Source organism: Phyllostomus discolor, chromosome 7 (assembly GCF_004126475.2).
Source record: "Phyllostomus discolor isolate MPI-MPIP mPhyDis1 chromosome 7, mPhyDis1.pri.v3, whole genome shotgun sequence".
Classification (NCBI taxonomy): domain Eukaryota; kingdom Metazoa; phylum Chordata; class Mammalia; order Chiroptera; family Phyllostomidae; genus Phyllostomus; species Phyllostomus discolor.
In genome coordinates this window covers 104661850-104680096 of record NC_040909.2, presented here as the reverse complement: position 1 = coordinate 104680096, position 18247 = coordinate 104661850, and the positions used below count along the sequence as shown (strand labels likewise).

At 40.5% G+C, this 18247-nt stretch overlaps 1 non-coding gene across 1 annotated transcript; it reads right to left on the bottom strand.

Annotated features, from left to right (window-relative positions):
* Positions 1-16052: 16052 nt before the first annotated feature.
* Positions 16053-16159, bottom strand: LOC114514928. The gene has a single exon (XR_003686147.1). It is a non-coding gene; the product is annotated as a U6 spliceosomal RNA (small nuclear RNA).
* Positions 16160-18247: the final 2088 nt, after the last annotated feature.

The window sequence follows — 18247 nt, the reverse complement described above, 5'->3', positions numbered from 1 at the left end:
AAATTTGAACGTCAGATAAGAAGCAATTTGTTTAGCAACCTTTAATAGTATTAGTATGTCCAAAAAAAGCATGTGGCACATACTTATAATAAAAAGGATACTATTTATTGGAAATGTAAACTTCAGACCAAACTTAGCAGGGTACCTGGCTACCATGATGACAGAGGTAAACAATAAATACAAATGCAAAACAGTATAACATAGCTCTGGGTGGGGAATGTAAATAAAAAAATACAATAATGAGTACCATTTGAGTACCAATTATATATCAGGAGTTTTATTTAAATCAGTGCTAATTTATTAACATCACTGGAAAATAGATATTATTATCCCTATTTTACACATGATAAAAAAATATTAGTCTCAGAAAGGGTAATTAATTCAGGGTCACAGAGCTAGTTCAGTCACTAATCTGGGTCCAAAGTCACTAATCTGGCTGCCTGATCTCAAGACTCCCAGCTCTAGTTTCCTTTAGAGAGAGGGTCAGTGTGAGAGGGACACGCCCCCTCCCTTCTTAGCCTTCTCCAAAGCCCTCCCTCTCCTTTGCCTCTGAAAGTTCCCTTCCACTTTAATTATGACCCTGTTTCAAAGATGGTTCCAGAGCTCAAGAGAAAAAAATTGCAGAATGGAGAAAACAAGACAATATCTAAGGCCCTGGATACTTGAACTTTCACTGAAAATTATTTTTTTTCCTTTAATGCACACACACTTCCTGAGAAGTCTCCAGTTGGCAGTAGTTCCAAGTTCATGTGCCTTCATTTATCTTTAGTGTAATTGATTTCAAACATTCCCAAATGCTGTGTGCTTCCTCTGAAAAATCTACAACAAAGTTCTTTATCTCCGTGAATAGTTCTTGTAGGCAGGTCTTACTGTCTAGCTTAAATCCATCATGCTGCAGGGCAAGGCGCTTCTCACATGCACATTCTCACACGCACAGAACACAGCAGCTAACCATCACAAACAATCCCCTTAATCAAGCACCGAGTCAGGGTTCTATTCTGGTCATTACATACAAACAGTTCATTTTTCTTTTGCTCTCCAGATCAAGTTCCCAAACCCATAATCACACTGTTAACAAAAACACACTGTTTTTGAGCATTTTCCAAGTTGGTCCACCATACGTGGAAGTTGCAATCAGGACTCCAGTGGCCGGTGTGTGTGTTCCACACACCTGTGCCCCAGCTCCTTCCCCACATGCCAGTCAGCGTCCATCTCTTACTAGCGATGACAGGAGGGAGGCCACAGTGACTCTCTGGGGGCTGTGGGGCACCATGCTGGAGTGCAGATATGGTAAAGTGTTCCACAGTGAGTAGCAGATTCATTGTTCCGGCTGCAAAGGGTGGCCCCTAATTTCCAGGTGCTGTTAGCAAAGCAACTAGACCAAAGTGTCAGTTCCTCAGACAGCTCCGGACTGCCCTCCTCATGGGGCACCTCCTTGTCACCAAACCTTTCACTCTCACGTAATTGTGAAGTTGGACACTGGGAGAGAATGCTCAGGACCCGGGCTGCCATTGCCTGGAGGAAGCAGTAACCAGGGGAAAAGCCATCTGCGTAAAGATGGCCTCAGCCCAGGAGATCTTGGCAGCCCGATGATGTGGTGGCTGCAGTGGCAAAGGCAGCCTGCTATGGCTGGTCGACCTCAATATTAGTCTGAACTTTAAAAATGAAGAAACTTGTATGTACTCCCTTCCACTCCCCTAATAGCATGTATTAATGCTATTAGCATCTTTCATAAAAGCACATAAAACACTTTTTTACATTACTAATTAGTATTTAGTTTGCAGATCCCTATGACCCCCAGATCTTGTTCTTTCCCATTTGCCCAGAATGCATCCTTCTTATCCCCTCTCCTCCGCCTTTCTCCTTCCTCTTTATTGATTCAGTTCTTGTCAAATTGTGACATAACTTTCAATCCTGTCTTATTCACTTAGGTCCACGTCTTTTGTCTGACAATTTAACAAGATTGCTTTGCTATTTTCAATTTTGTCCCTTATAGCACCGTGATGGTCTAATTTAGGCCATCCATATATTCAACAACAATATTCTTCTATTAGATTTTATGTGTCACTGATTAAAAAGTTAAATTGTCTCAGGCCCAAGCTAGACCTCCATAGAATTCTCATACATGCATTTCCTCTGGCTGGCTGCCCTTGAATAGTAATTATAGCTCAGAAATATTAGGTGGCTGGTTGTACGCAGAATATTCTGAGAGCACTTATATCTCAAGTTGCGTTCTCTGTACTGTATAAACTTGTAGGGTCACTTTTTTTGGTATTAGCATGGTGAATACTCACAGACAGCAAAGCTGTGCAAATGTTAACCTGGACAAACTAGGAAATTCAATGTTCTGCAAAAAGACATCACATTGAGAACTCAAAACACATCTCATCCTGATCTCTATAGACAATCTTAATTTTGGAAGCTCTTCCAAATAAGTGGTAAGATATTTGTCATATATGACACGACACATTTGTGTTGCTATCTTAAAAACCACATAATGAAGGGGAAAGTGAGTCTGAAGAACAAATCTATGTTCATGACTTCTAATATTCTGTTATGCCTGTTGCCTTTTTTGTTACAAATTAATGAGTGCCTTGCCTTAACTCAAAGGGGACTCACAGGTGCTATGACAGACCACAAGTAGGGACGGTTTTCAGTAGGGAGCTTGCTGCATCACACATGGCATAGCCTGCCTGGCTCCTAACTGCAGATTTTCCCCCCAGTTTTTCGGCTGGTTCTCATCTCTTTTCTCTGTATTTTTCTCCACCTCTTTCACCAGCTGTGTGTTTTCCTCAGAGTTACACACTGCATCGCGCCCAGTGGTCTAGGTGTTGGGACCTCAACAAGAGCAGTACAGGACACCTGCTCTTACAGGGCGTATGTGTAGTGGTGGGGTCCACAGGACAGGCACTGAACAAGTACGTCGGGTGTCAGGTGCTGATGAGGAAGTGGGTGATGGTAGATGTGGGAGGGAGTGGTGCTGTCAACCACCCGCGTCTACCAGTCATCTATCCTTGGACAAGGACAAGAAGGACCTTCCTGTCCTTCTCTGTGCTCCAGTATCTGAGAAACTCATTTGTTCCACAGTTCCTCCCTAAGGCTGATTTCTAAATTTATGTCTATATCTATTCCCTTCTTTTTTATTAAAGGTTTATTTATTTATTTTTAATACATTTTATTGATAATGCTATTACAGTTGTCCTATTTTTTCTCCCCTTTATTCCTCTCCACTCTGTACCCCCCACCCAGCATCACTCCCCCACCTTAGTTCATGTCCATGGGTCGTACATACATATTCTTTGGCTTCTCCATTTCCTATACTATTCTTAACCTCCCCCTGTCTATTTTGTATCTACCATTTATGTTTCTTATTCCCTTTACATTTTACCCCATTCTCCCTCCTCCCTCTCCCCACGGATTACCCTCCATGTGATCTCTATTTCTGTGAATCTGTTCCTGTTCTAGTTGTTTGCTTAGTTCCTTTTCGTTTTTGTTTTTTTAGGTTTGGTCATTGATAGTTGTGAGTTTGTTGTCATTTTACTGTTTATATTTTTGATCTTCTCCTTTTTCTTCGATAAGTCCCTTAACATTTCACATAATAAAGGCTTGCTGATGATGAACACCTTTATTTTTTTTAATATTTTACTTATTTATTTTTAGAGAGAGGGGAAAGGAAGGAGAAAGAGAGGGAGAGTAATATCAATGTATGGTTGCCTCTTGTGCACCCCTCTACTAGGGGCCCAACCTGGCCTGCAACCTAGGTATGTGTCCTGACTGAGAATGGAACCAGTGACCCTTTGGTTAGTGGGCCAGTGCTCAATCTACTGAGCCACACCAGCCAGAGCTGAACTCCTTTAACTTGACCTTATCTGGGAAGCACTTTATCTGCCTTTCCATTCTAAATGATAGCTTTGCTGGACAGAGTAATCTTGGATGTAGGTCCTTGCCTTTCATGACTTGGAATGTTTCTTTCCAGCCCCTTCTTGCTTGCAAGGTCTCTTTTGAGAAATCAGCTGACAGTCTTATGGTAGTCTACAGTCCTTTGTAGGTACTGTATCCTTTTCTCTTGCTGCTTTTAAGATTCTCTCCTTATCTTTAATCTCAGGTAATGTGATTATGATGTGCCTTGGTGTGTGCTTCCTTGGGTCTGACTTCTTTGGGACTCGCTGGGCTTCCTGGACTTCCTGGAAGTCTATTTCCTTTGCCAGGTTGGGAAGTTCTCCTTCATTATGTTTTCAAATAAGTTTTCAATTTCTTGCTCTTCCTCTCCTCCTTTTGGCAGCCCTGCCATTCAGATGTCAGAATGTTTAAAGTTGTCCCAGAGTTCCTAAGCCTCTCCTCATTATTTTGAATTTTGTTTCTTCATTCTGTTCTGGTTGAATGTTTATTTCTTCCTTCTGCTCCAAATTGTTGATTTGAATCCCAGTTTCCTGGCCATCACTGTTGGTTCCCTGTACATTTTCCTTTATTTCACTTTTCACAGGCTTCACTTTTTCCTCCATTTTGTGACCATACTCAACCATTTGTGTGAGCATCCTGATTACCAGTGTTTTGAACTGTGTATCTGATAGGTTGGCTATATCTTCATTGCTTAGTAGTATTTTTTTCTGGAGTTTTGATCTGTTCTTTCATTTGGGCCATATTTTTTTGTAAGGGGCAAAGCCTTAGGTATTCGCTAGGGTGGGGCAACCCACACTGCTGCGTTGTGGTGCTGTATATGGGGGAGGGGTCTGAGAGGGAACAATGCTGCTTGCTCAGCTCTCAGCCAGCATTCAGGCACTTCCTCCACTACCCTCATGCAAATTGGGCCCTTCTGGTGCTGATTCCCAGGCAAGTGGATTTGTGTACATTCTAGGACCCTGTGGGTCTCTCCAATGAACTCTCCTATGAGGCTGGGAGTTTCTCCCACCGCCAAAACCCCCACAGGTTTTTTCAGCCAGAGGTTTAGAGGCCTCACTTCCCTGCCCTGGAACCCTGGGTTGCATGGGCTGCCTCACTCCCCACTCGTTCCTCCCAGTTTATCTGCTTGCAAATGTGGGACCTCCCACTCTGCCAGCCACTGCCTTGTCCGAGTCCTCTCTGCCCAGTTGCCCATCTCTGCCCCTCCTACTGGTCTGGATGACTGTTTCTTCTTTAACCCCCCGGTTATAAGATTTCAATACAGTTCAATTTTCTGTCAGTTCTGGTTATTTTTTGTTTTTAAATTTGTTGTTCTTTTGGTTGTATGAAGAGGCAAATTGTATCTACCTATGCCTCCATCTTGGCTGGAATTTTATTTATTTATTTTTAAAAAGAGTGGGAGGGAGAGAAAGAGACATTAATGTGAGAGAGAAACATTGATTGGTTGCCTCTTGCACCCACTGGGAACTGAACCAGAAACCTAGACATGTGCCCTAACTGGGAATCAAAGTGAGAGCCTTTAGTTTTCAGAATGACGCCCACCAACTAAGCCACAGTAGTCAGGGTTATATCTATTCCTTTCTATTTCTTGTTTTATCATTACTGTCAGTGGTGATTTCATTCTTGCGGTTGGTTTCATCTAAAATAGACCTTATTATAGTTTCCTTGTAGGAAATTCCATTAGATCCTGAGAACACTATCTCAATGAAGTTATTGTATCTGTACTTTTGTGTATTTGGACATTGGACAGGCAGAACATCCAGGGAATTTTGCTGCCTGTGTTAGTTTTCATTCAGGTGTTTTCCATTGCATACACTCAGAGCAGTCACCAAATATGACTTCGGCCATCAGCCATGTTTCTTTAATTCTTTACTACTCAAACAGCCAGAGAATGAATTTCCCATAGTACTTCTTAATAAATTTATTAATCCCCAAACAGGCAAATTCAAAAAATAAAGACCATGTAGCTTTGAAGCTGTTATAAATTTCAGCTTTTAGTTTGCCAGCCTTTAATAGTCCACTGGGTGCAGACATGGGGGCACATGCTGCTGCCCACTGCTGCTCTGTGGCATCATTTCCATCTGCAAGTGCTCGGCCGCTGTGGATGACTCCGATGGAGCAGACAGAACCGTCGTGTCAAAAATGAAGCCATTTCGTTTCCATTTAAGGATGGAAACCACAAAGTAAGTCCTTTATTTACTGGGTATAAGTGTGGAAATTCACACTTCTGCTTCACCACAGCACTTTCCCATCCCACAGGGTGGCTTGGAAGGAAAAGCGACAACTACGTGACTCTACTTTGGTGTTGCCATACGGCTCTAAAGCAGTGTGGAGAAAGGGCTCAACATGGCCTCCGAAGGCAGTCCTGCACATCAAGGCTAGAACATTGAACCAAGCAGAGCCCTAAAACATTTTTCTCTCTACGTGACAATTTCAAAATATCAGTTAGGAAAAAGACAAATGTCAGCTGTGAAATGCATACCGCTTATGGAGGCCAGGGACTCCTCTGTTTGATTCCAATTACAGGTAATGGGAATCATGAAGACTCCCGCTCTACTTCTCCTTAGCGTAGGTGTTATTTTTGCAATTAAAGCACTATGTGTGTCTCTATAGGGTTTTATGTAACTGGCAAACGTGGTATGACATCTGTCAAATTTCATCAATTCTTAAGCCTTTTCATAAAAAAATTGCTTTGAATTTGCTGATGTTTAACATCTATATCCCCAGCCTCCCATTCCAAACACCATTGCAAATTGTTTCTCGGTCAGTGGTCCGTAGCCTTACAAATAGATTTATGAATGATACCCATTAAGTAACAGCTCAGGAATAGTCAGGACAATTTCAGAATTTTTTTAACTTTCATTTTTTTTTCTGATGCCAAGTGTTACATGCATGCAAGTCTTGTCAGAATGAAAGCTGTAACTATACTTGAACACATCTGGAAGTAGAATTCATTCAAACATTATTCTTACTCATTATTAACATTTCTACTTGCACATTATCCCTGACTATTTATTCAAAGTGACACCTGACTAAACCTTGGTTACCTGAGGGAGAAGAAAAGGCTGGTGGGTGTAATAGTACTGCCATACTCCTCTTTATCATTATCAACCCAGGGGTTTGTGTTTGCAAATGTATAATGGAGCTCATGTTTCCCTGAGCCCACAAGGGGGCGCTAGTTTAACACCTTCCTCCCTAAACTGGGGTAAGCTCATGAGAGTGTAGAGTCCAAGCTACAAAAAGAACCCCCACCATTTTGAAATTACCACACGAATAAACTATATAAAAATCTTTTACAATGTGTAAGTATTCATCAGCACTAGAGAAGGAGTGGAGTTCACAAGCTGTGTGGGGTAAATCTGCCACTCAGTGTTTCAGCCCCATTGTCTCCGTCTCTGGCCTTCCCCTTTGACTCAAGGGAACAAAGGCCATTTACCTCTTTTAAAGACTGAACTCTCTATTTCTTCCCATCGCCAGAGGAGCCACGTGTTCCTGCCCACCTCGCTTCCTCTTTCAACATCTTCAGTCTCCTCCTTCTCTGTGAACCCTTGGCCCCTGTATCTGACACACCCAAGTCTATCTGCATCTTGAACCACTCAGTCTCTCGAACCTGAAACCCTAGCTAACAACTGCCTTCGTCTGTCTGTTATCATTACCAGACCTCTTACAGAGTGGTTGTTTAACTGTTAAATTAATATATTGCTAGCTTAAGAACGATTAAAGTAGTTGCTAGATGGGGGTAACACTTTTGATAAAACAGTTCATTCTAAAATCAATAACTTTCTGTAACAGTCACTCTCTTTGCCATCATTTCTGCTTCCAGAGAGTTTCTTTTTCTTTCCCTTCCGTGATTCTACACGTTTTTCGTATTCTTTCTACTTCTGTGAGGTGTCCCTTAGTTTTCACTTTTGTAACTCTTTTCCTTTTCGCCACGCCAGCTCAAAAAGCTTAATTTCGTTTTCTGTTTACTTTTATTTCACTCACTTATTTAAAATGTACATGCAGGAAAATTAACTCTTTTCGGCATATAGGTCTGTAGGTTTAGACATATGGTTTAGGCATACAGCTGTGTGACAACCGCTACGGTAAACACACAGAAATGTCCCATCACCTCCTCAGGTTTTGGCACACTGCCCTGTGGTAATTAACACTCTTCCCACCCCAAATTCCCCAGCGAACACTGATCTATTTTCTATTCCTAAAAATGTGCCTTTCCCAGACTGTCATTAAGTAAAATCACACAGTAGGTAGCTTTTAAGACTCACTTTTTAAACTTAGTGTACCACATTCATGTCGTCTTTGTTGCTTCATCGGTCAAAAAAGCATTCCTCTCTGCTGCTGAGTAGTAGTCCGTTGTGCAGGTGACCTGTGGCTTACCCACCTACCAGCGAGCAGTTATGAAGGCAGCTCTGCCTCCGCCACCAGCAGTAAGACTGACACTACTTTTACCATGTGTTAGTGTTATTTTAGGTTTTGTGTTATTGGGTATGATTTGGTAGATCATTTGGTGGGGGGGTGGGTAGTTCTGGGAATGCTCTATGTTTGTTTTAATATAAATTAATAGTTAAGTGTTTCTTTGCTTGACACTATTTCGGCTTATGAAAGGTTTCAGAGGAACACTCTACTTTTGGATAGTGGGGGAAACCTGTACTTTGTTAGATGTCCCCCCCCCTAAATATTTTGTTTCTTGGTGATATTGTCAGTGGTACTGCTTCTGGGTTTATTTTTGAGGCTCATTTCTTCGCTCTAAGTATCTGCTTTCACCCCACTTTCTGCGATGTCTACCCTCCCTGCTCCAGTTAACACTTGAATTGCTTTGATACTTTAACAGCGAGTCATTGGCCACCGTGTCACCAGGCCATGTCCTCAGCATGTTATTCACAGACAACTTTCTGAAACCACAGCTTTCCTCCTGTGACGCAGATGAAAAATCTCTGTGTACTGCCTTTGCAGAGTAGTATTCAGGACAGTCTTTATAAACATTCTCTCCTATTTTGTGACAGAAAATTCTGAATGATCTGAATTCATTGGCTCATTAAATATCTTTTCTGACTTCTGGAAGCTAGGATGTAATGGGAGGGTGGAAAACAACCATAGTGGTTTAATAGCTAAGCAGTCACAACAACAAGAACAAACACTGATGGTCTTAAAAATGATGTATGTTTTTTCAAGTAACTCTGAGAGAGACTTGAACACCGCTTCCAAATACAAATAGATGCTACATGACCTTGAGTGTTGAGCATTGATTCTGTTCCAAGCAACGTGCTCAGCACTTTACATGCATTAGCTCATGCCTCTTTGTGAGAGTGTCAGAGAATGTGGTCGGTATACTATTACCCCATCGCACTAGTCACCAAACTGAGACTGAGGAAACAAATAATCAGCTTAGGTCACTCAGCTAGTAAGTGGAGGAGCTGGAACCTCACAGCCTGACTTCAGAGCCTGTGTTTGCTTGGCCAGAGCGCCACATGGCCGCCATCAGGTGGCAATGTTCACCAGTGATAGGGCAGCAGTCAGTGAATCCCAGAGGCATGAGTCTTCTGCTCCTGTGGATTGTTCCCAATGCTGTGGATTCATACTCAAAGAATTATTCTTTGTATACCTTTCATCCCCCCCCTTGTTACTACATTTGAGCTTCTCACGAGGCTGGAGGGCGATCGTAGTGAAGGTCCCCCATAAACAGCAGCAGTGCTTTCTCCCGGTGTTCACGGGAATCTGTTCACATCTGACACAGGCCAGCACTTCTACAAACTAGAGAACTAGTTTTCTGGGAACTGCAGCTGGGCAAAGGATGTCAGACCCATCATTCACATTGAGGAGCTTACCCATGACATTTGTCTGTGCCATTGAGAAAGCCATTGCAATCCATGGGGTACCCTTCACAACACCTGGTCCAGTGAGGGAAACAGAGGAGGGGCTCGGATACTATTGTATTAAGATGAATTGACATGAACATTGACATTGTATGCGTGTCACAGATGTACTTGTAAATAGTGTTGGGTCTTTTCCTGCAACGCACAGTGGAACTGTACATTACCCTTGGTTGAACAGGAAGGGTTGGGGACATAAAGTAAAAACATGAATTTACCTGCTCATTTGAGTGTACAACCCAACTAGGAACTCAGTAAATGCAATTGGAATCAAATTTGAGAAACAGGAATCATAATAACTATCATCAGAGAGGAGAGAACATTTAATGCCCAGGTAATTGTATTTTGTTCTGATAGGGAAACATCAATCCTTTTCCCCCAAATGGAAATTCTTCTCCATTTTATTCACATTTCATGAGAAATAATTTAATTTTTTCTTTGTACCATACATGACTTTAGATGGCCTCTTATTCAAAATATTTGATCCAACAATTTACCATTTACCAAAAGAAGGAGAAGCTTCATCTGCCCACAAAATAGGAACTAAATTTTTGCTCTATTATTAGGACAGGATCATTTTTTTCAGACATTTATGTACTCTTGAAAGAAAACATATTAACACATATAGAAAGCAAAAGCACTGAAATTCAGTTTGTAATGTACATTTGTCTGCACTTTTTAGTTCCATTAAGCCTATAAATTTGCTCAGCAAACTATATCAAATGTGATAGACAGTCTACCTGAGGGACGACCTTGTCCATGAGGCCATTTGTCTGATCAGATATCAAATGGCTTGTTGATTACTCTGACTTCAAAGGCTGCTGCCGCGAGACCTTCAAGGTGGTCTGTAATGCCCTGAGTGTTGAGGCCACCTGTCAGTGCGCTTCCAAATTAAAGAGAATCTGCTGGGAAATGAAGGGTAAACTTCCTCTCCTCCAGATTCGGCTGATTAACCTTGAGCAATTTTACTTTTTCAATACCAGTTATATGGGGAAAATATCACCAAGACAATTGCAGTTCCCTTTATTGTTGTGATGGATGCATTTGCTTGTCAAAAAAATGTGAATATGCATTTGCAGTGTTGTAGAATTTTAGGAAAATTTAAAGTGAAGCTTAACAAGCTGCTTTTTCAGTTTCTGGAAATATTTTTGTACTATATAATACTGGAAAATAACCATTTGAGGTCTAAGATATATTTTGAAGAGAAAATTATAAATACTTGTCAGCCATTTTTTTGCTTCATAAAGCTCTGATAAATATTTGTCTACTTTTTTATCAGATGATAACGCTTCCCAAATATAAAAAGCAGGTCAGTGTGGCACCTGAGGATATCTCATAAATTTCCTATACTTGGACTGACTCATGTTATAAAACTCAAGCCTTGGGCTAAACGGTTGAATCCTGCACTTTTAAAACTTTTAATAAAATTAAAAATTAAATGCAACTATTTAATAGAAGTGATAGAAAGGTATCGAGCTCATAATTGATTAAAGTAACTTATTTGGTTAGTTTGGGCATTTCTTATTAATGCTTGTATGTCACTCTTAGGTGAGTCTAATGACAAAACTCACTGAGGCTTGTGCACTTTATTTTCAGGCATTTGGAAGAAAAGAAGAAAATGGTTCCTATTCATTGGCTCTCTGCAACCAAGCACGTTGCCAGAAGCCAGCCAAGAGAGGTAAACATAGAGCAACTCTTCACTACCATTTTCAGCACAGCCTCTGTAGTACATAACCAATATAATTTATTAAAAATTATAACGGAATGGGAACTGAATAGAAATGGAGACTTTTAAATGTCTGGTGCTGACTGCCATCATGCACTTTGATGTCTCCGTGCTGGCGTTTCTCACTGATTTTCATAAGCTTCAGAACATGTAATTATAGAACGTCACTTGGATCTTCTGACATTGTTGGAGACTCCAACATTGATTGTTGTTTTATGCTCATCATTAGAGATTTCCAAAACATTTTTATTTTGAAATAATTTCAGACTTAGATAAAGTTGTAAAAATAGTCCAGAATTTCTCTATACTTCTACTCAGCTTCCAGTAGCTTCCCCTAATGTTAGCACCTTGTATAACCATGCTGTGGTGACCAAAACTAAGACACTAATGTTGGTACAATGCTATTAGGAACTTCTTTCCCCTCATTGTTGTGCCTTAACTTGGGTTCACTTAAATTGTTATCACTCACAGAATTTTTCTGAAAAAATCTTAAGTCACTTTCTTTGTCGTATATTCTCGACCTTCATCTCTCATCTTTGTTTTGAAAAAAGTACACATTACAAGCATTTACAATGATTTAAATTAGTACATGTAGTTGAACCATTTAGTTCTCAGGCACACAATGCTTGTCACTGGGCCAGGTGACACCACAGGGAAAAGACAGCTAGACAACATGCTACCCCCTGAGTTCTGAAGAGTCCAGTAACGTTAGGATACATCCAGAAGTCACTATTGGTAGACAAGTGAATCAGTGGTAAAGTTAAGAATCTAAGCATCTTAACTCCAGCTCAGTAGAGAACTTAAAAGTAGTTCATTTTTTTAAGCTTATTGTGTTAAGAATTTCAGAGTTTTAGAATCTTTCATTCTTTAAGATGCTATAATTATAAATCCATTAAAGTTTAATTGTATTATCTTTATAGTTCTTAACTTTTCACCGACTATCAGTTTCATTAATTGAAACATTTTATTTTGAATAAAAACAAAAATTATTGAATTATTATTCTTTGAAGTTATTGAATAGATATTATAGCTTTATTTATAAGGCTATAAATTGGATAAAACTTACATGCTCAATAAGCTATGATTGGTTAAGTATTTTGTGGTATATAAATATGCACTGATAAAATTACAGAAGAATATTTAATGACTTGAGAAAGATCTATTGTATCTTGTTAGGACAAAATAGTTTCCCAATGTGCATAGTATGGATCTAGTTTGTTAAGAAAAAAGTGAAGTATGGTGTGTGCAGAAAAAAATCAAAAGTTTTAATTTCAGTATAAACTATTATATTTATAGTTTGTATAAAATATTAATCTCTGGATAATGGGATTTGAGGTAGAGTTTATTTTCCTTTTTTGTTCATGCATGCATGGTTTGGTTTATTATCAATTAGCATTTTCTTATGAATTGCTTTTTTCTCATTAGTATTTTTTTCTTGATTTTAACTATAGTAAGATGAGTGTGGAATTAAATACCCTTAGTAAATGGTTTGTATAAACAGCATTTTGAACTACCATTCTCAATATGACATTCAGAGGTGTGTCCCATTATTATTTATTTATCGACACCTGTTATGTGCTCAATTTTCCATTTTATCCCAGCGCATATTCAAATCATCTGGTGAAGTGAGAACTGACGTTATTTCCATTTTAGAGATAAGGAAACAGAGACACAGACTGTTCAATAACTTGTCCAAGATTTCTCAGCTGGTAAATAGTAGAATTAGGCTTGGAACCCAGGCAGTCTGTGCTCTGAACCATAATGCTATGTTACTTCTAATTAAGAAAGTTTGTAAAAGCCCATACATTCTACATTAAAATGTACTGACATGACTTACCCTTTATTCAGGAAATCATGTTTCAGTCATGAGCATATCAGCTGCACTGCACCGGGGAATTACAGGAGTACAGCTCAAGTGTTTCAGTGCATGGAATTGGGCAAAATTCAGACGTTATTACCTTATGCCTACTTACAATCATCAGTACTAACATCACAGCTATCATATTGCTGAGCTATTCCTTGTGCCAAGCTCTGTGCTTTATGCATTATCTCAGGGACGCTCAGAACAATCAGAGGTAGGTCTGAATTACTGTGCCATTCTATTCATGGGGCAACCAGAGTTTTGAGAGACTATCTTGTCTAAGAGAGACTAACTTGTCTAAGCTCATAGAGCAACAGTACCAGGAACTTGAACTTAGGCCTTTCTGCCTCCAAGCTTCGTTTTTAAGTACTACATAATGCTGACTTGTTTCCTAAAGACTTCTGTATAGTTGCATTATACTCACCTTATCTTTATCAGAAGTATTTTTGTATTTTAAGCCTGACTGAGCAATAAGAAAAAGACATAATGTTTTGATAGGTTCACCAGAAGACCAAAGACCTTTAAGCCACCTTTACATTTGTAACCAAAGTTAGGGTGACCAGCCACTCAGGATGACTCAGAACTTTCCCAGTTCAGCACTGAAATTTCTGCATCCCAGGTCATCCATCAGTCCTGGGACAACTAGGATGGTTGGTTACCCAGCCATGGGCCAAATTAAGAAGTAAACATTTAAGATTTAAACACCATGTCTCCACTTCTAGTCAAGCTAAGCATCCATACAAATATGTTCTGAAACAAAAAAAAAAATCATAAAAGAAACAAAGGAAGAGGAATAACATTATGTTATTATGGAGAATGTGTGTTATTCAGAAAAGGAAAGAAATGGTGTATCTAGACTTTATCCTGTACTCGCAGAGTGGACTAAGCCTTGCGTTTTATGGGACGTGCTGCTAACCGGGTCTGCCCCCAATGGTCTAAGAATCTTAGCAGCAATCCCTGTCTCACACAGAAATTCCTAACAGCTGAAAGAGTATCTCATCACACAACAGAAACATCACCTGAGAGGGACTGAACCTGAACTCTGGAACTCTGATCGTAGGACTACAGAGGGGGAGGCCTTCTCCCATTCCAGGTCCACCTTGCCCTGGATTCCATCCTCCCTGGCTTCTTAAAGGTGCAGCTCCTCCAGTTTCCCCACCTTGCCTACATCACCATTCTCTTCGTCCTTATTGCAGAATTTCCTTCAGCATGCACAATTCTCCAGTGTCTCCCAACTTAAAAAAAAAAACAACAGTCACAATCCTTTGGTTCTCAGTCCCTTTTCCAGCCATTACCCTATTACTCTGCTCCTCTCCAAAGTCGAACATCTTTGAAGAGGAGCCCTTCACGCGCTACCTGTATTTCCTCAGTTTCTGTTCTCTCTTCAGTTCACCTTATTTAGCTTCTGCCCTGACAGTCGGTGAAGCTGCTCCTTTCCAGGTCACTGGTGACTTCCATTTGCCAAATCCAATAAGCACATCTTTGTCCTCAACTTTCTCAACCTCTCCAAGCATTAGACAAGTTGACCCCAACGATCTCCAAATGCTCTCCACTCTGGGCTGCCCTGACACAACTTCCCGGTTTCCTGCTGAAACCACGGCCCCCTCCCTGTGTCCTTCGCTCACTCCCTCTCATCATCAGACTGAACCTTACATTCTGGTGCTTTTCAGGGTTCACTCCTTAACCAACTTCTATTATTTCTAGATATCTTCTCCCCAGGAAACTTCATTCCACTCACAGTTTCAATTTCAAACTAGCTGATTACTCCCAAATTTGTACCTTCTGTCCACATCATTTCTCTGGATTTGATGTATTTTTTTTCATTCATGTGCTGCATTTAGATATCTCCTGTATGTTTTAAGTGTAATATTTCCCAGGTAGGTGTCCAGTTTCCTAATCTGTTGCTCTCCGGTCTCCCCAGTCCTCTGTAGCCCCACGCTGATCACTCCTTTTCCCTCAGTCATTCATTCCAGTCCAGCAAGGTATAGAGATTTTATTTCTCAAACCTAGCAATGCCCAACCAATACCAATGTTTCCCTTCTTCCTTACAGCAAAGTTCTCATTTTGTTGGGGGTGGCGATATGCTCAGCTGCAAAGCTCCGTTTTCAGCCTTTCTGGCTGATTGGGGCAACCAGAGTCCTGGTGAACAGACTGTAGATGGATCCAGAGGGGACTCCCAGCAAAGATCTTTATAAAGACTCCGATGTTCTGAGAGTTGATTTGTTCTGCCTATCTTCCTGCCTGGAGTGAAGACACACTGGCCAGGGCTGCACCTACCATTTTGTGATTATGAGATTATTTGGAGGGTGGACGCACACTCTAGGAAAGGTGGAGGTGAGAGCTGAAGGAGCTACCATTCCAGCCTCTGAATGCTCAGTATGTAAGAGAGACATCCCTGTATTAAATAACTATTATTCTGGGTCTCCGTTACTTACGGTCCCATGTAATTACTCGCCAACAGGAGGTATCCTTCTACCTTGCCACTGCATCATCCTCAGCCAAGCTTATCTCTTCTCTTGACTATTTTTTGTGTGTGTGTTTATTCTTTTTTTTATTTTAATCATTGTCCAAATACAGTTTTCTCCTTTTTACTCCCAATCCAGTCCCCCCTCCCATGCCTCCCCACTTCCCTCCCATTACCACCCTCCCCTTAGTTTATGACCATGTGTCCTTTAAGTTTGTTCCTGTGAACCCTAAAAACATGGAACACTTCACGAATTTGCGTGTCATCCTTGCGCAGGGGCCATGCTAATCTTCTCTGTATCGTTCCAATTTTAGTATATGTGCTGCTGAAGCAAGCACTCTTGACTATTTTTTTTTAAACAACTGAATGGAAGGATTTCAAATCCCTGCTTAAAAACCTCTGGTAGAGTCTCAGGAAGTTTTAGTGAAATACAGGTTCTTTAACATGGCACGATGGGACCCCTATTTAATTTCTCACCTCATTTCACTAGTTCTTATCTTTACTCTCTTCTAGGAAGAAGCCTTCTTTGAATGTCTAGCTCTCTCTTATCTTGGGGCTTTTGCAGGTGCTTTTTGATTACCTAGACATGTCTATTCTCTATTCCTTCTGTGCCTCACCTTTCTTTCCCTATTCCAAAGACTAGTTCTCTGTCTTCCTTTAAAACCCAGGTTAAATGTCGCCTCTCTTACCGTTCTGCCTAAATTTCATCTTCCCCTCCTACTCCATTGTTTCCATTATTGCCACCTTTTAGTTTGCATCATCTCACTTACCCTGGTTTATCGTAATTTGTTTATAACATGTTCTTTGTCTCTCTTTCTCGGGGAGCATGTCAGATTCACTCACTGCATTTGGTCTCTATTTGCAAGTAAATGACAGGAATGTCTATTATTGATTGGTTTACAACCTCAGCTGGACATTAAAATTATCTGGGGAGATTTTAAGTGCTAATATCCAGGTCCTATTTCCTCAAGTCAGATGGAATTGGTTAATATTGGGATCCAGGATCAGTACATTTTGGAAGCTTTCTAGGTGATTTTAATATACAGCCAGGTTTGAGAACCACTGCATGGGGCCAAAATGGTTCTTGGCTGTGCAGCCCTTGCCTATATGTTTAAGTCACTGTGTGAGCGCTGAAAGCAATACTAGTGGATGTGCCACCACCAAGGTTCTGATGTGTTTGGTCTGGGGTGGGGCTCTGAGTGTAAAGTCTACCCAGATGATTCTAGTGTTGGCCAGGGGAGAAATCATTTACATTAGTGCTCAGTGCATATCTGTTGACCGAATGAACTGTTACTATGCAATAAATTTAGGCATAATCATATACAAAAACCATATGTGATAGGCTGTTTCTATATTGATTTCTATTCTTCCTCAACAGGAATTGGTTGAATCACTTTGCTAGCAATGATCTCTATTCTAGCTGACACCAGAGTTTTCTTAACACCCCCCTCCACTGCTGCTCTCTCCTCTTATTTATCTTATTAGCTGTTCTTGGTCGCTCTAGGACATTGAAGATTCTTGCTTCTTTATATCAGGACCCTTATAACTATTGCCTGATAATTCTGTATTGTATCTGTAACTATACAAAGTTCACATTTTAAATTCAGAGTACCCCTACTTAAAATTTTTTACTCCCCCAGCCCACCCATCACACAGCACCTGGTGCAAAGCCTATCATGATGAAGGTGCTTGGCAAGTGTTTGATAAGTGGAATGAATTCATCAGCTATATTTTTAAAGGATTGCCATTCCCAAGCTCTGCAAAATGACCTGTGTTCTCCTTATTTACTTGAGTCCATAGCTGATTCTTCCAGAAGCCTCTGTCCGGAGCCATGCTGGCCTAGGCTGGGCAGGAGGAGTAAAAAGATCAACTGCTAAGTTGAAGCTGCACTGAAAAGCCTCGTGAAAGCCAGATTCCTCTGCCCAGGGGCTCAACACCCCATCTCCACTTCCTCAGCCAGAATGTCACCTCCTTAAATTTTCTGAATTTAATGTTGATGCTCCACTGTATATATTTGAATGTTTTATTCTAGATGATTCTTATCATAAGAAATGTTTTTTAAGTGCATTTGAAGGAGCCACACTATCTGTAGTGCCATAAAACATCCTGAGGACTTATTTTTTAATTTATAATTTAATTTAATTTTTATTGAATGTATTGGGGTGATATTGGTTAATAAAATTGTATAGGTTTTAGTATACAGCTCTTCAGTACATCATTGTATATTGTATTGTGTGTTTACCACCGAAGTCCGGGATCCTTCCATCACCATTAATCCTCTCTTCACCCTCTCCTACAACCCCCCACGCCTGCTTCCTTCTGGCGATCACCGTACTACTGTCTGTGTCCATGAGTCTCTTTTTTTTCTTTGCTTAATCCCTTCACCCTTCTCAGAGTCTGAGGACTTCTGAAAACTAGAAGTTAGA